Source organism: Lagopus muta, chromosome 1, assembly GCF_023343835.1.
Source record: "Lagopus muta isolate bLagMut1 chromosome 1, bLagMut1 primary, whole genome shotgun sequence".
NCBI lineage: Eukaryota > Metazoa > Chordata > Aves > Galliformes > Phasianidae > Lagopus > Lagopus muta.
In genome coordinates, this window is record NC_064433.1 from 183,280,556 (window position 1) to 183,303,689 (window position 23,134).

Genomic DNA, 23,134 nt, shown 5'->3' on the forward strand with positions numbered 1-23,134 from the left:
TCCCATCTCTTTTAGGGCAAATGGATCCCAATTTCAGGCTCTAATGTCTGGGAGAGCCCTGTGCAGAAAGCAGGCTGAGGTGCGGGATGCAAAGGCAGATCTCATCTTCAGACAGAACATTTCCAGTTCCTGGCCCTGGGGAATCCCATTGAGATCCGGGAGGGATCAAAGAGCCAAGTTCTGCCCTAGGGCAGCTGCGGTGCGGCGTGCTGTGGGTGCTTTAACACCTGCAGATCCCCAGAGATGGCAGTCAGAGCTTGTGTGCCCCAAGGTATGAGTGTCTATTCTTCGCTGCCAAACTTCTAAGTTCAAATAGATTTGGGGGAGTTTGCTTTGTGTTTTGTTTTGTTTTGTTTCTCAGTTTTTTTCCATAGTTATCATTTTTGGCTGTATCTATCACGTGGATCATATCCCCAATCCAGGGGGTACAAAGTATATTAGACAGGACTAGATGATCCTATAAGGGTCCCTTCCAACTCAAGATATTCTATGATTTAGAGGTGGTATAAATCAGAATAAGCCCACGGAGCCTTGGATCATGTGCACCATGCTTCTTAAAAAATCATATCTTTTTTATCAGGAAATAGGACCCAAAAGGTCCCGACTCAGCATTGCACTGCCCCAAGTTTCAGCCTGAAAACAGCTGTAGTCATTGCACTGTTATGGAGTTGGATGTAAATCAGTTTTCTTCTGCATTGTCCCATCCAACTTTAATGACACCCCAGGCATCATGATCTGAGCCAAAAATGCACTCTTTTCATGTGATCTTTAGTTGATGTATGTTTTCAACATTCTGCTCTTTATATTGCAATATTTTAATTATTGTTTACTTTCTTTAATTACTGTTTTCCTTGTTAATTCTAAATATACATCTTTCTTCCTTCCTTCAAGGTTTTTGGGATTTTTCCAATCACTGCAGTATCAAAGAATGTTTGCAGTCTAGTATTTAAGCTTCTCATGCTCATACTACAATCTATGCAGCCTCCAGGCCAAAGCTTTGGCTGTGTGTTGGAGGTAGCAGTGTTTTTTCAAACATGTATGCTAATCTTATAGGAAAAAAGTATTTTGCAGAAGTGAAAATCTTATGAGAAGTTTTGATGCTTACATTTGCTCATTTGGATGGAGGCACACAAAGTGAAAAATTTGAAGGGGATAAATGAAATTTCTTCATCCACTGTTTGTTTTTTTCTTTCTCTTCATCTGTGGTTTTTTTTTTTCCGTGTTATCTCTCTGAAAGCGTTGTGAGAAGAAACATGTAAGACCAAAAGCCTCTGCATTTCATGTTGAAAGAAAATAGCTTTTTTATTTTACTGAACAGAAGATTATTTGGGTGATTTCTGTTTCCATTTGGAATAAGTATGCATACATATATTTGTAAGGAATATCACGGAGGTGAGAAACCCCAGGTTCCTGAAGCATACACTTAGTTGTGCTCCTTCCAAAATATTTTGCAGGGTGTCTTTTGTTTGACAAACTCAAGGCTTTTGCCTTCAAGGAGATCTTTAGAACTGTGTCTGGTGGGAAAGCTTTGGTCTCACACAGTCCATGGGGTGGTTGGATGTATGAGGCGTGCTGCTCAAGCACTGCTTTAGAGTTCATTTTGCTGGAAGGGATAAGTGCATGTGCTGTGAGACTGCCCTGGGATGAGAAATGACGTGTGGGAAAGGGGAGATGGCAGCAGGGAGCAAGGGGTGGCTTTCAGAAAGAGTGGAGTGTGGAGTCTGTTCTGGTGACGTTGGAGCGCTGAGCTGTACTGTCAAGGATGGGGCTGGAAATTGCCTGATAATAAACTTTTTCATGAGGTTTTTTGGCAACCTATGCGCCTGGTCCCAGCTGGAAATGCTATGAGAACATCCTTCCTCGGGGTATTTTGTCACTCCCAATTTCTGACAGAAAGTGGGAAAACATTTATTTTAACATCAGAGAGCATCAAAAACTGTCTGCTAAACTGACTCCTAGAACAGAAGGAAAGTCCAGGGGCTTTTGTTCTTTTAAAACCAGTTCACTCCACGAAAAGCCATCGGAAAGGCACTGAAATAAGAGCTGAAGAAAGCTGTCCAGGCCATGGGGACATCTGATGAACCTCCTTCCTGCCTATTTCTTACTGTACATTGTCTTGCAGTTTGTCCATCCTTTGTAAACAACTCAAGCAATACGCTGTCTGCTTCTTCCTAGAGACACAACAGTAAAACCCAGCAGATGTCAGAGTTGGGTGTTTTGTTTTTTTGCAGATATTCAGAACTTTTTGTTGTTGTTGTTGTTAACATTTGACCTCAATAACAAGTTACCCACCCTGAGCTCTATATGCTCTAACCTTTTTCAGGATGGTCAGGAGCAAACGTGGTGGTGGTGGGCATGGTGGCAATGGGTTGGTGGCTGGACTAGATGATCTTGGAGGTCTTTTTCAACCTTCCATCTTCCAACCAGAATTCTGTGATTCTGTGATTGTATAAATGGGATTTGGGTCTGAAAGTGCACAGCAAAGGAGTTACCCTGGCTCTGCTGACACATGCTAACTCACCAACTGATGCATGCTTTCTGTGCATTCCAGCTTGTAAATCCAGCCCTGATGTTCCCTGGCTTCAAATGTCCCTTTAAATAACAGCAGTGCTCCCAAGGCATTTATATTGGCTGAGTGCTTTAACTCAGTGCTCAAGCAGGCAGTACGTGGAGAACTCTCATACACTGCTCCTTCCATCTGCTTTGTAGTGTTGTGCTAATTTCTTATTCGCCTGCAGGATTTCCCTGTTGGCCTTACAGCTTCTAAAGAGCACATCGCCAACACAGAACGAGAGATAATGGCCTCAAATTGCACTGGGGGAGGTTCAGGTTGGGTATTAGGAAAAAATTCTTCTCAACAAGAGTGGTGATGCAGTGGCACAGGCTGCTCAGGGAGGTGGTGCAGTCACCGTCCCTGGAGGTATTCAGGAGCCGTGGAGATGTGGCATTGAAGTACTTGGTTAGTGGGTATGGTGGGGGTGGGTTGATGGTTGAACTAGATGGTCTTAGGGGTCTTTTCCAACCTTAATAATTCTATGTTTCTATACAGTGAAGGGTGCTGGCAATAGCTGGGCAGTCATTAATTTCCAAACTAAGATATTATGCATTATTCTCCTGAAGTTGCCCCCCAGCCTTCAAACAACTGCCCCTTTCATACACGTCAAGAGGGCTGCCATCTACAGATGATATGATCAATGAGAAGCTCCCCTCCTCACCCTGCCAACTCTGCAGACCTGACTATGGATCTCACAGTGCAGCTGGAATCTCTTGTGCTTACACACCATTCCCAGGAATCCTGTTTCAGCCCAAACTCTATTATCAATACAAGTGGGGTGAATTTGAGCCGCCGTGTAAAGTTTTCAAAAGTGCTTACGTGACCTTCAGGGCTGGGTCTCTTTTTCAAAAGTGACTTTGTGCCCTTGGGAGTCTAAGCAAACCAATCGTCTGTTAATTTTGTGCTCCCTTGTGATTTAAATGCTTTTGAAAAGGGAAGTCGGGGTTCCTGAGGCACTTCAGGCATTTCTGACAAAGTTGCTAATGTTATTTAGGCTCAGATGTACCACATGTCCACTGGCACAGAGGAGATGGGAGAGTACCAATTTTCATATTGCAGTTCGAGTTTAGTGGGGGTAATGCTCAGAAAATGGATGCTGGAAACTGAAAAAAATTGATTATGAAAGTAGTGAGAATAAACAGAAAACCCTTACATTTGTTTCTTAAATATAGTCTTAGTCTAAGGATTCGAGACACACCATGGCAGCTGCTGTAAATCCCAGCTGGGGACCTGCTACAGCTAAGGAAAGAGCATGGCTACAACTCCATTATATTATGGCACATCTTACTTCAGCTTGTGGCATTTTTACAGGGTATTTGCTTTTGCTGTAATGGGCCGTTCGTTTTTGTGGTTTCTAATGTGTTTTTATAAATATGCCCAGTAAATAAGAAAGCTTTAGAATATGCCAGAAATACAACAGAGACATGAAGCTGCATTGTTCCATCTAGCTGATTTACTCCTGTTTGTCTTGAGTTTTGCCTGGGAATACTATTGAACGTCCTGAAACTGAGGTCAAGAGAGATTTCTGCTCCCAAGTTTTATGCTATATCAACTAAATGGATTTTGATCCTCAATCAAAATGCAATTTTAAATCATTTTCTGCTTCTCGGTCGTGTTCACTGCGGTTATTCCTCACTTATATTCTCTTTTCAGAGAGCGTTGCTCATGAATAGCTGCCGAAACGCTGCTGGATGAAACACACAAAAAGTACATTAGGAACAACCTTTAGCCCAACCGGGCAAATTAATCACCCACAAAACAGCAGTAATTCCCTTGGAGTTGGAAAGGAGTTCATTAGTGTTATGTATAATTGTCTTTGGCGATATTCACATCTGCGCTCGCGGCGCGCATTATCCTGCACTGCCAGAGAGCAGGGACAAGCCCAGCAGTGACCCATCCTACCTTGCAGAGAGATAGGAAGAAGTGCGTCACTTCAAACACATTATTTTCTCCCTTTTGTTTCAAGGCTTTAATTACACTGTCATCTCCGTATCAGCGTGCACAGGCGGAGAAAGGAGCAGAGGTGCAGAGCGGGGACAGCAGAGAGCCTGGAACAATAAGCGCACTGCTGTAGGCAAATGGCCATTCGTTCACCCTGTGGGTCAGAACGAGACATTTACCTTTGTGTTTCTGCCCCGTGTGCTACACTGCGCTGCTGGGATGGGGTCTGTGGGCTGCAGCAGGGTGGCTTCAGCATCAGCTCGTCCCCAGGACCCTGAGTTTGTACGTCCCTAACCCACATCGGGATGCAGAGAGCCTTTGATTCTCCAGCATGTCCGTACTTCGCAGCGGCCCTCGGTGTGTTTTTGTAATTAGGCATATTTAGCTGTGCCTTGTTTTACTGCTGTAGGAAGAATCTCATTTGTCAGCAGTTTTAAGCTTTGCCAAATAAAGGCTTACTGGCAAACTGCATTGAGCACTCTGATAATAACCCAACTTTAGAAAACACACACCCTGCTGTGCTGCATTCAAGCCATGGTGCTGTTGAAATTAAAAGGGGAGACAATGCCTGCTTTCAAAAACTAGAGGTTCTTTGTATTCTAATAATAGCCTAAATTAATGTTTTAAAAGGTTATTGCTATTTTTTACCAGTTAGCTGGCACTGCATATAAATCTTATTTAGGCGAGGTCCGACATGATTTCCCTGTTTTTAACACGTCAGCTAGTATCATACCGCCGTGGATAATCAGCTCCTGAAATTCATTAGTCCAACCCGTTAAATCCCTTTTGTTTAGCTTTAATAGCAGGGCATTGCTGTGGATTCAGGAATCTAGTACTGATGGACGTTCCGGCAACACCAGTAGGGACCACAAGTATTTCTTACATAACTGAGAGGACATATGTTTGGCTGATGGCAGAAATAACCTCATCATTCCCGTGCTTCAGGTTGAGGTGTCCATGTGAGGTCCTTTTATAAGAGCAGAGTAATAGGAACGATGTATAATTTAATCTCGTTGGCTTTTAATACATTTCCTTCAGCTTTTAAAGAGTGCTCTAGGAAATGGAAAAACACACAGTCAGCTATGAAATTCTATGACACTGATGCAGTCAGGCTGTAAAATATTCTTTGCATCTTAATTGCATTTTATATAGCCGTATAACCTCGTGTAATTCTTAACTCTATAAATCCTAGCTTTGCATCCCAATCTGGCAGCTCAGCAAGGGAGGCAGAGGAATGTTTCCCACAGTTCATTGTTCACTGGGATTGTGTGGGCAGAGCGCGAACGTCAGGGCTGTGTGGGGAACTTGTGCTGAACTTTGAAAACTGCTATTTGCAGACAAAGAATTCTCCTCGTCCCTGCGGATGAACCTGATCCCGCTCTCTCCAGAAAGAGCCGCGGTTGGGCGGCCATTCCAGGGACACAGCCTGGTTTGCACAGCCTGAAGGAGGGCAGCTTTAGGGAGAAGCGGAGGTGGTTTTACTGGCGGATAGCTGTCAGAACAAAGTGGAGGACAGTAGAAATCAAATACATATCAGGTGAGAAATGAAGCCAAAGCTGGAATAATGTTTCAGGCACCACCAACCATGTGAAACATTGACATAATGCAAGTGTGCCTTCGGTGATACCTCTGCCTGCATGCCAGCAGTGCATGTGCTGGTATTCTCTGCCCTCTGGTTCCCCTCTTTCGTCCCCAGCCACGATCTCAACCTCATGCTCGCTTCCTTCATCTAAAACAGGGGCTGAGAACGGGAGACTGGAGTGCAGAGATGGTGGCTTAGAAGTGAGGAAAGCAGTGGGAGGACCATAAAGCTGTGATGGATGTGATCTGTTCGACTCTGTCACTTATTTCTAATAATAGAAGGTTTTTAGGACGGATAGACATAACAGGATCCAGTGGCTGAAAGCTGAAGCTGGATAAATTTAGGTTAGAAATGTCCTGTCTACACTGCAGATCACAGCGCAGTGTTGAGATACATAAAGGTCAAGTGAGCTAATTCAGATACCCAGCGGCAGCGAGCAGGGAGATCCCAGGTTGTTTTAGCTCAGCAGAGCACACAAGCCTGCCTGGAGGTCGGTGTTACTGCTGCACAGCCATTCCCAGAGCTAACCCAAATACCCACTGCTTGACTTGTGTCTGCAGTGGAGGCATAGAACCTTCAAGAGCAAGCATAGCTAATGGTAGAGCATCTCACAGAACAACACCAAAAGCAGTGAGGGGCACACGGTATCTCATGTTGCATGTGGACGTTGATGGATATTGCTTTATGGTCCCCTTCTGGCTTTGAAAATTCTGCACTGCTGCACAAAGTGGCTGCTGCTGAGGACCTGTTGAGAAGTACTCCAAGAAGTCAAACCATTCACACAGATGGAAGTTTTCTGCCATGCCTGACGAAAGGCAGCATTTCCATGTCCTGCTAAATTTTACCATTTGGCTTCATTTTACTTCAGAACTTCTGATTTCTTCTAGTTTTGTAATATTTTTTACTTTGGAAACCCCCTCCACATTTTGATGAATTGACATTTCTGCAATAGAAGAAGCTTTTTACTGAAAATCTCCAACTCCTCATCCCCACGGTTCCTACTGAACTTTGGGGGTTAATCACCACTAATTTCTATAGGACCACCATCCACAGGAGGGACTTTCAGAGCCCCTTTTAGAGAACAAAAATAAAGAGGAACTTACTTTGGCCCAGAGGGATTAATTGGTTCCCTTACTTCATTACGTTATTTAAAGCAAAGATCTCATTAAACTTTCATTGGAATAACGTTAGACAAAGTCCGTAAGCTGCAGCTGTTGGGAAGAAATGAGAGGTCAGCAAATTACCAGATGATAACAAAAAATAGTATTGAAGTCTGAAAGAGGGAGAACAGAGGGAGGCTAAAAGTGCAGACAAGAGATCTGGGACCTTTCCATTCTCCACTTTTATACTTGCTGGCTCTGTTGGAGCTGATGGGCCATTTGCTCCATGTAAAATCTGTCGAGCTAAGGAGGCTTTCAGAAGCTGAGGAGACCTAACAAGCTTTAAGTGTGACAACAAGACCAGGCTTCTCATATAGTTCATTTCTGAAACTGCTTGGCTTTCTCTGGCCTGAACAGTTGCTGTGTCAGGAATGATTTATGTTCTCTTAGTTCACCCACATACATCATGCAGTACTAATGGGTTTGCCTTGGCACCCCCAAAGTGACCACACGCACACTGGCATGAATGCAGGACAGTGTGGTAGCATGGGAGGATGGACAGAATAAACCTGAATGTCTTCTGCCTTGTCTCATTTGTTTCAGAAGTTACTTTCTTTGTTTTCTCTTTCTATTAGACACCTGAAAATTAAATTAGAAAAGCTTTATATTAGTTTAGCATGAGGAAGGGATGCATGATAGTTTCCTCCTGGTCTCTGTTGGTTAGTTTGGGTCCACTTTCCATGCTTTTTGAGCCTGTGATGGCCTGAACAAGATCAGACTCCATACAAACAACTTTCTGGGGTTCCTGTCACCATCTTCTCTTTTGTGGCCCAGCATGTCCTCAGACTCTCTTGAAGGGTCATAAAAAACTCCTTGGACTCACCTTGTCAGGGCTAAGGCACCAAACTGATGCACACCTGGGACTGCCTGCATCGATCTGCTGGGCTCTTCCAAGCACTGCTCCATTCCTCACACAGATGCAGAATCATAGAATCATTGAGGCTGGACAAGACCACTAAGATGATCATCCAACCACTGATCCATCTCCACCATGCCCACTAACCATGGCCCTCAGTGCTACATTTCCTCAGTTCTTGAACACCTCCACAGATGATGACTCCACCACCTCCCTGGGCATCCCTCCCCAAACCAGTATGACCAGGGATGGTTTGTGTGTCAGTGAAAAGAAGGGCTCTGGACGTTGTCCTTTTTCAGAATTGTCTGCTAGCACTGCCTGCAGAAAGCAAAGTGAAGTTGCTTACCATCAAACAGTTTGCTAGAATAATCAGGTCTGAAGACCTAAGATCTAAAGTTGAATTGATTGTTCCTCCTTTGCGCTAATAGTGTCTTTGATGCTTCTAAGTGGACTTCATGCTTCCTTTCCCTTCCCTTGCCTGTGCCCCTCGCCACTCCTCTTCTGCTGGTGCTGACAGTTATCCGACCCCACCAGCTAACCTGTTCAGAAAGCTAAATCAGCAGAAAGCTAACCCGGCAGAAACCAGCACAGAGCTGTCAGCTGGCTCCAATCTCCAACCCAGCTCATCTGAGGCCAGAAAAATGCCAGTGTACAAGGGAGGGAAGGAGGAGAGGAGCAGGACCGTTTTCATTGGCAGCTGTTGTTTAAATCAGACTACTTTCTCTACAGAGTCACATCCTGAGACTTGAAAAAGATTGGTATCCTACACTTTGTAACCCTCCGAGGCTGTCAGTTCCCACCCTTCTGCTCTTCTGCACTCTCCTGTCTGCAGATCTGCTCTACAAGGTTCCTGTCTGGGGGAATATTCCTATTTCTTTTTCTGTACACTTTAGTTGTATTCCGAATGCTGATTGTGTTTTTCCCTAAAGGCTCTAAATCCTAAGAAAGCCCATTGAAAGCATTCAGCTCTGTCAGTCAACAATTCCTGGCCAAAAATTTTTGGTTTTTTTCTGTAAGTGATGTTAAAATCCGTGCTTGAAATTTGGCAAATGCTGAAGACCTGTGTAATATCACTGAGAAAAGAATAAAGTAGTCACCAAGAAAAGTCAGAAAAATCTGACCTCTGTCAACCAACACCTCGTCTGCAGCCTCTGCGTATGTAGAGCTCAGACCCTCAACTAGCTTGCTTCTGATTGCCAGTGGTGACTGTCTGTGTGCACACTCTCAATTCTTGACAGATACATGGAAATGGAACTTAGCACAGCCCACTGTCATTGAAGTATAATTGAGTTTAAGATAATTTGAATTATATCCCATTTGCTAAGGTCTATGAGCGCGCTTGGATACACATAAACATGCACAGACAGAAGTGTCGGGACTGAGCTGATACATTCCAACTTGTCTAGCTGTGATAGCTGAATTATGAGTCTGAACTCATGTAGATATATCCTACAGGAGGAGAACCAGCATATCCATGATGGGTTTAATAAGGTTGAAGAAACTGCTCTTAAATTGAATTCTGGTATCTTCTGTCTCAGTTTTGTTTTATGAAAGAGAAGGGTGAGGATTGACTTTGTTAGTCTGTAGGTTGCTGCATGGGGTACAGCAGATGGGTAAGAAAGCTCTACAGCCACGGACAGAATTAGAATGAGCTGTAATGGATGGAAGACGAATTCAGACAAATCAGTCAGCACGCCAATGTGATATATATCTATGCACATATATATTGATCTTCATGAATCTGTCAGTGAACTTACATCGACAGAGCCTCAAATTCTTAGTTGAATTATAATGAATTGCAATTCAATTAGTGTTAGCTGCTCTCTGACATATCTGCATCTCTCTCTCTCCAGGCTGTTAATAGCTTGGTTCTTCAGGATCAGACTTGCTTACTCTGTTGCCAGTGAAAAACAATCCATGTCCTTGGTGTTAGCTCTGTTTCACCTTAGCAAAAGCAGTGAGATTTGCAGGCTAGCACACAGTGTTCTCCCAGAAATGCATACCCGTGGTGAATGTGTGAGGAAGGCTCATGCAGCTCAATAGAAGATCTTTTTTGTATTATTCCATCATGCATCACCAACACTTGCTTCTCTTTCAGGTTTTTACATCATGCAAAGTGATGGTACAAGATATTTATAGTAAGTTTGGTTAAACAGAATTTTTTTATATCTTCTGGCTCTAGGTTTTAGCTCAGAAAAAGTACACAAATTTGAGATAGTACAACAGGGGAAGCAGTAATGCCTTTGTCCAAAGTACCTTCATGTTTGCTCTTGCAGTGGTGGCACAGCCAAAACTATCATTTAGACAAGACGTGCACAGATGTTTGGTTTTGGCTGGTGAATTGGCAGTCCTCCATCCATGTGTGATATCTCCCATGGGGTGATCCCATGCATAACACTGTGGGACTTCTGTGGACTCTACATGCAGAAGAGAGGACAAATGAAAGGCATCTCTGACATTTCCCTCTGCTGCTATTTCCCTTGATCGAGAAAGCAGAATGTTCATGAGTCAGTTCCGGAGCGCTGCCAGCCTCTGTCCCTAATAAATCATGAACTGGGCATGCAAAATCTCGTTATTTGGGGCTGGTAGGTCTCTTCTGTTTTTTAACTCTGTATCTTTTGCCTCCTTGATTGTAAGAGCTTTGGGTACCTTTCTTTCAGCATTCCCCCTGTAAACAAGCAGTCGTTCCATGCTCAGGGACAGTCTCTAGTGGACTACATCTTCAAATGTAAGACAGCAAATATAAGATGGCAAATACATTGGCTGCAGTTAAAGATTTCTTCAGCCACACTTCGGCCTCCTGGCTATTTATCTGATCCCAAGCCTGACCTATGAGATGTTCGGGTTTATAGCCAACCTATAGCCATCACAAAGGGGCATCCTGTGCAGTTAGTGAACTTTCTTGTATGTTTCAGTCAGTCAGAATTTCAGTAAACAAAAAAACCCCAACTTGCTGCATTCGTAAATAGTATTAGAATTGCCATTTTACCACTTTGCTATTATGAATCATTTGTAATGCCCATTAGATCATCTAGTTCAGCTCTCAGTCCGTGTCAGATTGTTCTCTACAAATATTTTCCTCGTACGAGGTCTTGCATTCAGTTTACTACGCCGAAGACTTTCCACTGCTTCCCTTGGAAAAGAGTGGATCAAGAATACTAGGAAACATCAAATCACATTGAATATGTCATTCCAGACTGTAAACAAACAAAGCTAAAAATAACTTGAAGACCACGTACAGCGGAAAACTTCTACTTCCAAAAAAACAACAAAACAGCTCTTCCGAGGGAGCCTTCACATATCCTTGTAAAGTCATAAGCTTTTCTTTGTCAGAGATTTTTATATGAAATATAAAGGGAGAAGGAATATACTGGAAGCTCAGAATAGCATTTTCCCTTGGAGAAACAGAAAATGAAGCAGACTTGTAGTTTTGCTGCTTGTTTACATGTCATCCTCCCTTATTGGCAAATAATTATAAGCAGAATCAAATAATACATATCTGCTGTGCTGAATTCCACTGATCTCATTTAGTTTGGAGCCTGATTTTTAAAACTGTCAGGCGCCAAATGGCATGCTTCACATTAGCCTGCAGTTCTGTACCTAATTTGCATTCAGTTATGCAAATTAAACATTTGACTTGAGTAATCACACACAAATCAGCATGTCTGATCATTTGCACACATGGTTATTCACTTCATTTGCTCAAATAAAACACAAACTCAAACTAAGTAGACAGCTTAGTCCCTAACCTTTTTAGTAACCAACCTCAGTCTTTCTGGGGCTGACAATGTTATTTCTTAATAGTGCAGCTGCAAGTAGTTAATAATATGGCATCATCATATATATCTTCATAGAATCATAGAATATCCCGAGTTGGAAAGGACCCACAAGGATCATCGAGTCCAACTCCTGGCTCCACACAGGATCACCCAACATTCAAACCCCATGTCTGAGAGTGTTGTCCAAATGTTCCCTGAACTCTAAAAGCTCAGGGCCGTGCCCACTGCCCTGAGGAGCCCCAGAACCTCCAGTTCCCTTTCTACAGGGCTGCTGTCCACCTTCTCATCTCTTAGTCTATATGTATATCCAGGGTTTCCCCATCCCATGTTCAGAATCTGGCACTTGCTCTTGTTAGACTCAGTACAGCCCTCCAGTCTGTCAAGATCTCTCTGCAAGGCAGCTCTACCCCTGAGGGAGTCAACAGCTTCTCCTAATTTAGTGTCGTGCACAAACTGAGTTTAATGAAGTTTCCAGTGCACATTTTTCACATGCCTTTAGAATGTGCTACTAATGTACATGAGGTCGCCTGAATGTACAGAAAGTCAAGTACATAGACTCATACAGTCACAGAATCATTAAGATTGGAAAAGAACACTAAGATCATCTAGTCCAACCATCAAACCATCACACCACTAACATGCCCAATAACCCACGTACCTCAGTGTCACACATGGAAGTTTGCTAAATCTGACCTTCAGTCAAATTCCTTTTGGTGTATTAAAAGCAAGTGAGAAAAAATAACCCGGAGGACTAGTTAAGCATGCCCAGAGAACATAACCTGGCTTGACAGCTTAAGCAAAAAGTGCACCTACACATATGCTAGTTAAAAATGTGCAAATTTAGCATTTTACTGCAGCAAAATAACTAAAAAACAAAATGACTTCTGCGGCTAAGTATTCATTCTGTCAGTAGCATTCCTCTGTTCCAAGAGGTTGCAATAATATGAATTGCTATCTGATGAAAGAAGATTTGCTTTTGGAAGAAAAATGAAATTATTTACCAAGTGAAGCAGAAAGTGGGGGTTCAAAATATTTGAAATAGATTAAGTTCTTCAGGGAAAACTGGCTGTTGGCATAGGCACAAACAACTTCTTTGATACATTAATGCTCAACAAATATCTTGTCTATGAAAAATGCATTTGATAAGCAAATGTTTTTTGAAATTAAGATGGTTTTATTACTTCTTTGTGTGCAAAACTGGAATGTAACCAGTTCCTTTAAATTAGGTAAACAAGTAGTTTAGGAATTAATCCTAAAAATGATCCAAAGAAAACAATGTTATTCTCTTGAGGTCACCACAGGGTATGCAGCAACTGCCCACTCAGGTGATGCCGCACCAAAGTTGTCTGCCCATGTGGTGAACTCTGAAGGACTCTGAAGGCCGTTCACCACAGGCAAACCATTTCATACATTCAGAGGAAGTGGGCTCTAACTAGCAGGAGCTATTAATTTAGGGTGCTGTCATGATCCATCAGCATCCTTGTGATCACCTACTGGAAGTCTACAGTGGTCAAGGTGGGCAAAATAATCCATGGTCAGCAGAGGAACTGCAGAGTTCTGCCAAGGTCTCTGTAAGGCATCTTTATTCACAATGGACTCTTTCCCAAAGGTCCAGGATGGTCTCAGAGGTGACAAACAGACCATGTCCCCAGCGGCCATCCACACTGTGCCAAGCACCTTCATGGGGAGCGTGAGGATCCTGGTGTTGAAAGCTGCAGGGAACAGAGGAGCAGTAAACATGTTGAAGGCCCCAAAAGATAAAAAACACAGTATATAAGTAAACCCAAAATGTAGTTTTTGTTGGCAGGAGTTTCATGAGCACTGAGTATTGCTTGACTCCAGAGGAGGTTGAGAAGCTGCCTGGCCAGAGGCATGCCTCAGACAAAACAGCCCCTTTACAAACAATGTGGGCAGGCGATAAGTTAGGCTTTGTTTTGTCCCCCACATTAATTGTGATTAAAAATAGAGCTCTCGGCAGCAGCAGAGAACAAAACAAGTGCGGCATTGCTAGCTTTATCAGGAAAAACAGAGGGCACGAAGGATGAAAACAGGCGAGCAGAGGAGCTGGGAGGAGAAAAATCCAAGGCCTGGGTCTCTCTTGTCATGGGAGGGCAGGGGCTAGAAGGGCCAAGCCAGAAAGGTAGAGAAGTCAGACTGAGTGATGGGCAGAATTGTGATCATTGTCAGCCAACATATTGTCCTGGCCAGCACCGATGGAGTACTGCAGCCCATTGGCATGATAGGAAGGGTAGGAGATTATCGTGTTGCAGCTGAAGAGGTCAAGCTACATGCTTATTTTTATCACACAACAGCAATATCTATTTTCACCTATGCTTCGAGTTTAAATGAAGGCTTTAACCTGTCAGTGTTTAGAGGCTGGGAATGACAAACCTGCTCTTAGATCACCCATTCCCTTCTTCCATTTCAGGATTACACAATTACAACTAAATCATTTGCTGCTCTCAAAACTGCAGTGCTGGAAGTAAAATCTCAGCCCCACTGGGATTTCTAGTAACAACAAATCCATCAGTGTCAATGGATTTCACCCAGGGGAAATGGCATTCCATCTTATTTTGAAGGATGCGGCTGAGCTGATCTCTAAAACATGGATACTGCACCACTGTTAACTCAGCCTGAGATCTGTGCAGACACTCATAACAGACCAGTGCTTATGGTTTTTAGTAGTTTGTTTCAACACTGTGACAAGTTAATTTGGGCTTGATGGCGGGAGGAGAGTCTGGGAGCTTACTTGTAAACAGTTTGAGAATGTGTTTGTGCTGAGGTGAACCTAAATTTAGATTCTGTGCCTGTCTTGGGACATTTCTGAAGTTAGGTGTTTTACGTGGTGGTATCCAAAAGTAGGCACATGAGGCCTTCCTTTGGCGTATGGAACCAGTTGCATGTCTTTTGTGTTCCAGATGGGGGACACATATCTCTCATTGTCTTCATCAGAGACTATGATTTTATGAAATGAAGGAATGCTACTTACTCAGTAAACCAGACTTGTTCAAGGAATTGTAAATATCCACTGAGATGTCATCAAGAACAGATCCCTTCATTAAAGCTGTTATATTTCACTAACATCCAATGGTCTCCACAATGTGAAAGCTCAGTTTTTCTGGCTCTTTTGTGGATATATATTAAATAGCATTTGCAGGCTAGAAGACATGAGAAACTAAAAAATTTGTTGTGTTTCTTCCCAATGTACATTCCAAATCTTTACTGCCGAACTGAGAGCTGCTGGAAATGAACAAAGCTAACCAAAAGGAAATTTTTCTTTTTGTACACAGATAAAAATGTGGTGACTTAAAATTTCAGAGTACTCAAAAATTTAGAAAACAATTTAGAAACAAGTGTGGGCCAGCTACGAACAAAGGGTTCTTTGGTTCTGTATCTTGTCACTCACAGTGGTCATTAGGGAAAAACATAATTATCAGGTAAGCGTACATTAGATTTTCCCAGGATTCTCTCTCAGCTTCCATCTATCTCTGGCTAAGCATCAATAAATGGTGTCTTTGCATTTAATAATCTGAATGGATTTTCCTTCAATGAATTCATTTGGTTGCTTTCTGAATTTGTTTAAACTTCTAGCATGCATGACACCTTGCTTAAAATAACCCCATAGCTGTGCTTCAAAAAGGATCTCCTTGTTTGCTTTTTCCTTCTTGTGTGTTCATTTTACATGATGCCCTCCAACTCTTGAGTTGGAAGATTCATTGATTGCTGTTTAACTTCTTCACACAACACATTGTATACACTTACCCCATATTCCCCCTCAATCTTTCTTTTCCTTAGCTGAAAAACTTAGTCTTTAAACTGATGTTTTTATGGAACCTGGTGGTTTATGTGTTGTGTGTGTGTATTGCTTTTTCTTTGGCTGTCCTTTTTGTCCTTTTCTTTATATTTTTCATTCTAATATGTTGTTTAGTTTGGGGTTTGTTTTTTTTGTGTGTGTGTGTGTTTTGGTGGGGATTTTTTTGAGGCATGAATAATTTAAACAGCAGCAGTGTGATGCGTCTTTGCTTTGCTCTCTGTTCCTTTGCTGGCATCTGGCTTGTCTGAGCGCTTGCACTTCTCATCACTGAGATGGTCATTATAGCTCTGACCTTAGGATCTCATTCCCAAGAGGTAAATTTGAGTTTAAAGCCCATTACTTTAGACAGAGTAAGGATTGTTTCCCATATGTTGAATTTCATAATTCACAGAATCACAGAACCATAGGGGTTGGAAGGGATCTCTTTAGATCATCTGGTCCAACCTTCTGCTGAAGCAGATTCCCAACAGCAGGTCTCAGGTTGAAATGTCCAGGCAGGTCCTGAATATCTCCAGAGAAGGAGACTCCACAGCCTCTATGGACAGCCTGCTCCCGTGTTCTGTCACTTTGTCTACATAGAATTCCATCTGCTCTTCTATCGCCCAGTCACTGGAAGTCTCCCCGTGAAAACTGAAAATTTCTACTTACCATTCCACCCTCCCATTTAACCAATGCAAGGTGAAGACCTTCCCTCCTACCCCACAGCAGCTCACTTTATTAAGCACCTCCAACAGGTCACCTTGCTGAGCGCCCTTGGGCACAAGCTTTCCAGCTAAGCTGTGTCAACTGAATTTCCCTTGTTCTTATTCGTGGTTTCTCCTCCAGAAAATTGTATTAGAATTGTGAAGTACAATTCTCTTTCGCAAAAGCTGAGCTCGGCTTCTCCAATATATCCTGCTTGTGCAGGTGTCACCTAAAGCTATTCAGGTTTTTTAATATAGATATTGTGCTTGCTATAAGCATTTTCCGTACAATCTTTTTAAAAATGGGTGCTGTATTTGCCACCGTCTATCCTTCTCATGCCAAAATCGTTCTCAGCCAAAAGCTGCACAATATAGTTAGCAATTCAGCTAAATCGAGATAAAAGTAGAAAAATACAGACTTCTTTTTTCCTGGAAAAGTGTTTAGTTTTGCAAGATTCTGACTGATCTGACATTTTAGTATGCTTCTGTTGCCAACCCATAACATTTAGTGATTATCTGCTAGTTTATCTTTTTGCTATGTGACAGATTCCGTGATGAAGAACGCTTGGCCAGTCAGAGAGCAGAGAGCTGACCTGTGCTGAGAGCACTGGCAACTCCGGAATGAAATGATGAACTCAAAACAAAGTGAAATAAAAGCTAGCACAGAATAGAAAACTTGGAAAGAAGTAAAGAAGTAGATTTTGAGTCGTTTCAACATTTTTCCACTTCAAAGAGGTCGCTCTTAGTGAAAGCACAACTTTGCCATAAATGTTTCTACCACTGTTAGAACTGAGCTTGTAAGAAAGCCGCGTGTTCAGCAGTATCTATTACTCATCGGGGATGTTGTATATTTAAACTGACGTAGGACTGTTCTACAGAGGCTGGAAACGTTAAATAACATGCAAGTTTGTGTTTCCTTGTGAACATAATTGCCTGACCTCTGCAGCAGATGTAATTTGCCAAGATTTTCTTAACAAAGGCAGTGACCTTAGTTTACTACATCGTATGAATGCATTCAGGCTTTGGCATTGACGTATGCTACATTCCCTTTCTTTCCTCTGCAGTTCTGCCCATTGTTTAAGTCACTCAATTTATTTGAGGCCCAATAGAACCAGCACAAACTACCTGTGGAACCACATGTATTGATTAGCCTAATATTGAATTACAGTTCCTTATCTTAAGAAGCTTTGTCAGTGTGCAAGCCTGTGGCCAAGCCAGATTCTCCTCCGGAGTACTCTTCATAAAGTCAGCCTGCTGTAAGGTCATACGACCAGCGGCCCTGTGGGATGGTAAATAGCACTGCAGACCAGATATTGTTAATTATTTAGCGTGCCTTCAGATGAGTGATTTGAACTGAACCGTCTCATCTTTCACAGCTAAATAGTGAAGATGACTCAAAAGCTTTTATGGCTCAAATCACCAAGGGCAATTTACTTCTGAAAATGGAGACGGTAAAGAAACAGAAAAAGAAGCTGGGTTTCTTACAGATTTGAATCCTTTGCCTCTTGATATCCCCTCTTCCTACCAGACAAGAACCATCCAGCTCCTCCTGCATCCATTAACATCCTCACCAGGTAGAAGATGTCAGATGCCAGCTGGGTCATTTTGTCACAGTGCCAGTTTCTGCTCAACAAACATGGCTGGGTTCAACAAGCATCTCCTTTGTCTGCACCTCCTCTTCCCAGCTGCTAATTTTCCAACAATGTAAGAGCTTTTTTTTCTGTGAGACTTCTGCTGGTCTGTCAGATTTGATTGGGATTATCTCAGTGTTGTCAGGGTGAGGAGGGACGTGGTAGAATCGTTGAGGTTGGAGAAGATCGCCTAAGATCATCTGGACCATCCATCAGCCCATCCCCACTTGCCCACTAACCATGGCCCTCACTGCCACATCTCCACATTTCTAAATGCCTCCACGGATGGTGATCCCACCACCTCCCTGGGCAGCCTGGTGCAGTGCATTGCCACTACAATGCTGTGGAGGGCAGACACCCTCAGCAACCAAGGCTGAAATAGCATGGTGAGCTTCCATGCTTATTTCTGGGTATTCTCCCTGTGCTAATCACAGACATGGGAACATGCTATTTTGATGTAAAGGTCATATGTAAGAGTGGATGACAATGTAGGAGCACCCTGCAGAGGTTCACAAATGACAGCACTTCACAGTAAGCTGTCCCTTAAAATCTGAAGGCACTGAAGATCTCCACAATATAGTGGTACAACGTTTCAGGGCCTCCCATGCTTTATTCCTTCATTCATTCGCTCTTAACTTTCTTTTTCAGTTCTTGAGGATCTTGTTGCAGATCTCTTCCTTCAATGTTTTCTGTTTCTAATATGTCTCAGACTAAATTATGCATTGTCATCATCATTCTCATCTTCCTCATTCTATTAGGTAGGTCATTTCCTTCTTTTCCCATGTCCTTTAAATTATTCCTTTCCTTCCTTGTCCAACTTTCTCATCATCATCTTTTCCTCCACTAGCCTTTCTCCCTTGCCATAATATCCTTACACCCTTGATTTCTTGCTTAATCTTTTTTTTTTTCTTTTTTTTTTTCCTCTGTGTTCCCTGTTCCCTTTTACTGCCTTGTATTTGAATTTCACTATGTTCACAAATCCTATCTTCCAAAAAACATGTCAGCCATATGGTCAGAAAGGCAAGTGGAGGCAAGCAGGAGTGCTTGAGTGGACACCTTATAACTCAGCCTCAGATCTTCCAGAGGAGTTTAGACAGCTGCTGAGCTTTGACACTTAATCCCCCCTGGTTTTGAGTAGGATTTAGGGGCCTAAATCCTTCTGAGTCTCTGGTCCTGAATCAGCAGTGTTATCCATCCCATATTACAGTCCCTCAGCAAGAGGGTCTTGAAAACAGCAATGTGGTCTTGAAAAACTTAAGCTGTTAATGATAGAAGTGACCAATGCATGTGGACACTTTTCTTTGTGCTTCCATCGTCTATTTCCTAATTAAATTACAATTATCCCGGTTGGTGGGGACGTGCTTAGTCCTGAAGACATGATGAAAAGCTGCTGAGAGAAGTGGACAGAGGAGTATGGAAATCTAGGCTCTGTGGGGATGCAAGACTGGCAGTTTGTGGATTGCCTAAATTCCCCAGTTCTCATGAGAATTAAGTCTCCACGCACATCCTTCTCCCTTCTGCTGCTTCCAACACTACAGCAAGGAAAAATGAAGAAAACAGAGTAGTAACGCCAATTTTCCAGTCCCCTTTGTAGGAATGACCCACTTAACTGATGATACAATCAGGGCATTTACTCTGTTTTGCTGCTTCCAGTAATGGATGTTCAAAAGCAAAATGCCCATTCGTTGGAATGCCCAGTGTCCAAATCAGCCTGCACAAAAGAGTTCGTCTTGTCCTCAGCAATCCTGTTTGCTCAGGTGCAAAGCTAATGCTTGTAGCAGCTACCAGTCTAAATGCAGATGTGGGGCCTAGAAAAGAAAAAGAAAATAAAAAAAGAAAGAAGGAAGGCCATTTCAGACAAGCCATACTGAGCCCAAGCAACTTTAAAGTAAATTAATTATGGAACAACGCAGTGTACGATTTTGGCCTCCTAAAATGGAATATATTCCTTATAAAACGGGCATGCTGTGAAGCTCTCTGACATTTCCAAGTGAAACAATAGGACCACTAGGATGGAAAGTCTGCAGGAACGGCCGACAAGGAAAGGAAGTTTAGGTTGAACAAAGGTTTTGTTCATTTTTACAGCTCCTAGAGGAAGAACAGTGCTGTACAGAAGCTGTTAATGATGGGCTGGATTGGACAGGCAAAAGCGGTGCCAAGATCTAAATGTGTTCTTACTCTATACTCCTCCCCAGCTGTCCAGATACCCCCTCAGAACTTCCAGCTGGTGTGAACCCCACAGGCTTCCAGGACCAGCAAAAGCACGGCTGGGGAACAGCCCTGCCTGCTGCTTGCGCTCCTTCTTCTGACTCGATAACTGCGATTCTCGTGCATGAGATAGCAAATCGCTGAGCTGTCTGAACAACTTGCAAGTTGACCTAAACACTCAGGTTCTAGAAGCAACTGTGCCATGCCGGGGGCTTGCATAGGTAACTATGGTAACTCTTCTTCTCCATTAGGCTTTGAACGAACTGTTCTTAAGTGAAAACAGCTTCAGCCTACCATTGCCGTTTAATAAATAATCCACCAGCAGAGGAGAATTCAGGCCCAGGAGGAGCTGTGCTTCCTTTCAACTCGGCACTACTAAAAGCTGGAAAAAAAATGCAAAAGTAAAATGGAGTGAAGCTGTTTGCAGAATTTTCCTGACATGACTTTTTTCCTCCGGTATGTAAACAAATCACTCCCACAGCCCTGCAGACGGGCAGGGGCTGGTAGGCAGCTCAGGGCTGCGGTGCCGAGCAGGTAAATGGGGATTGGAGTGCACTGTCTGCTCTCGACTGTGATTTCCCTGTTGTACTTGAAGTGGTTTCTAAGCTGGATGTCATTCTGTTAGATCTAGGTGAGCAGAGTGAGACGTTGCTTTGTGTTAGGCAGCGGCGGAAAGAAACAGGAGAGAAAGCGAGTAGCTGGCGTTGGGATTTGTCGTTCGGTCTGAGAGTGAGGTTCAACCTGCTCAGTTCTGTGGTATGTCAGAGTGCACTGGGGTCAGAAAATAACACTGCACAGTTCCTGAGCGGGGATGATGTGCACGGGCCTTTCTTTTACAACTTTAGATTCTGCCAGGGACATTACATGAGAACTTACAATTTGTTCTTTATAACTTAGAGCCATTTTGAAGAGCTGCCAAGCACTCGGGCCCAGGTTCTTCTTGTAGGCTGTGGTGTAGCAAGATCCAGCCTCAGGGCCCTATAGGAGTACTGACTTCAGTGAAGAGCTGGTTTAATTGGCCATCTGAAGGCATGAAAGTGGGCTACCTTGGCCAATGGGGGCCTCGTTCCTCCTGCCTATCTCTGCAGTAGAACAAAGAAGGGCTGGCAAAAGCCTTGCCAGCAGCTAGAACTTGTCGGAGCATTTTGAAGCCTGAGACATTTCTGTTCCAGCACATGCTTTGTACACAGCATTGAGAAGGCCATCCAACCTCTGCTTCATAAGGTAGTATGGGCAGAACAACGCATCCAGAAGTGTTGTCAGATGAACAGAATACTTCAGGGGGCTGTGCTCCTGTGGTCAGCTGGGTATCTTCCATCAAGAAGGAACTGATACTTTACAAAGATTTAAGTGTTTCCAAACCTGCCTCCAGCCCAGCATCCTGAACTGCAAGGAGAGCACCGAGGGCCACAGTGTGCCCTTTCTTCCTTTACTGCTCTCTCACAGTGAATCCAACTTTGCCTGCCAGTGTCCACTGATCTCTGCCAGCATAAACAGTGGCAGAGGGCCATGGGGGCTGCAATTCCACTTACGAGGAGAGAAACATAAGAGATCAGTTTGGTCCAGAAAGCACATGGAAGTGGTCAAAATGGAGACACAATCAAAGCAAAGAGACCTACAGAAATGCTACCAGCACAGCCTCTGCCAAATGCTGCAGAGCTCTGGTAGGGTCATGGAATCACAGAATCCTAGGGATTGAAAGGGACCTCCTGCTAAAAGCAAGTTTTCTACAGCGGGTCACAGAGGTAGGTGTCCAGATGGGTCTTGAATATCTCATCAACCTCTCTGGGCAGCCTGTCCTCCCAGCTCCACAGTCTGGGTAGCAAACCCTCTGAATATTGCTTTCATGCCCTCTGAACACAATCCCACGAGGACCCAGGGTTTAGCTTGGTTAAGGAAATCCACCTGCAACACACTGAAGCCAATAGAGATTGTCATGAGAGCTGGGTGCCAGGCAGAAATGGGTGCTGCTTACCATGCCAGGGTAAGCTATGACAATGCCAACAATAACACCAGTGTGACTGGGATAGCTAAGGAAGCTGAAGAAAATGTGCTGTCTGCTCAAAACCCCAATACTGTTATTTGGGAGATGTATTCCATTCTTTCACATCTGTGTTTTCTTGGGATCTATGGGATCCTGAGGTGAGGATCAAAGCTTGCAGTCTCATAGGCACTATCTGGTTATTGTCTGTGAGGCTGGGATATGAAGTAGTTAAAAATAACTCCTTTTATTACTACCCAAATAACTCAGTAGGGCTGAATGAATGTAACCCAATTTGGCCTTTTGCCATTCTGAGTGCTACTATTACAAGGCTGCAGTTTCATGGTTTGTGGAGAGCAAATTCCCCTCCCAACAAAGACCAAAACAAGAACCTTGAGCACATTGGTGGCCATATCCAAGTCCTCTCCTGCATTTGCAAGGAGACCACTTCATGTCTGGATACCTCTACCACTATGGTCACTTGAGCACCTTCCACAGAGCCTAAAGTAAAGGAGTGAAGATTTATCCCTGCAACTCATCAACACTTGGTCAAAGTGTATCATTTTAGATGGGATACATTTTTCACTCTTTATTGAAAAAACAGAGAGAGAGAGACTATGAATTTGAACGCTTAGATGTCTTAATTAAAAGTAAACTTTTGCTTTGGGGTGACTGTAGTCAGACAGTACAGGCTAAACAGAGAGAAAAAAAAGGCTCGCTCTTGTTTTGTTGCCAAACATTCACTTTGGCCTCAGTCTGAAGTGGCTTTGAAACTGCAGACACCTTCATGTAAATGTTCTTAATAAAGAAAAAAATCCACTGCAGGACATTTGTAATCCTTCTGATTTAGATGTTTTAATAATGTGTGAGTTTATCTTGGAAGATGATGGCTGACCTGGAATTAAAACTATGGCTCTGCCAGCATAAGACTAAAAGCCCAGACAG

The 23,134-nt window shown here is 43.2% G+C and overlaps 1 protein-coding gene across 2 annotated transcripts in view; it reads left to right on the forward strand.

The window, feature by feature from the left end:
- The window catches only part of MAML2 (mastermind like transcriptional coactivator 2), a 209,520-nt gene that overhangs the window by 104,031 nt on the left and 82,355 nt on the right, over window positions 1-23,134 (forward strand). The window contains exon 1 of one of the 2 annotated variants that reach the window (XM_048937277.1): window positions 20,547-20,664. The exons of the other annotated variant lie outside the window; for it this stretch is intronic. The gene's annotated coding sequence lies outside the window, so the exon portion shown is untranslated. Of the gene's footprint in view, window positions 1-20,546; window positions 20,665-23,134 lie in introns of those variants that run through there. 2 annotated transcript variants of the gene reach the window in all.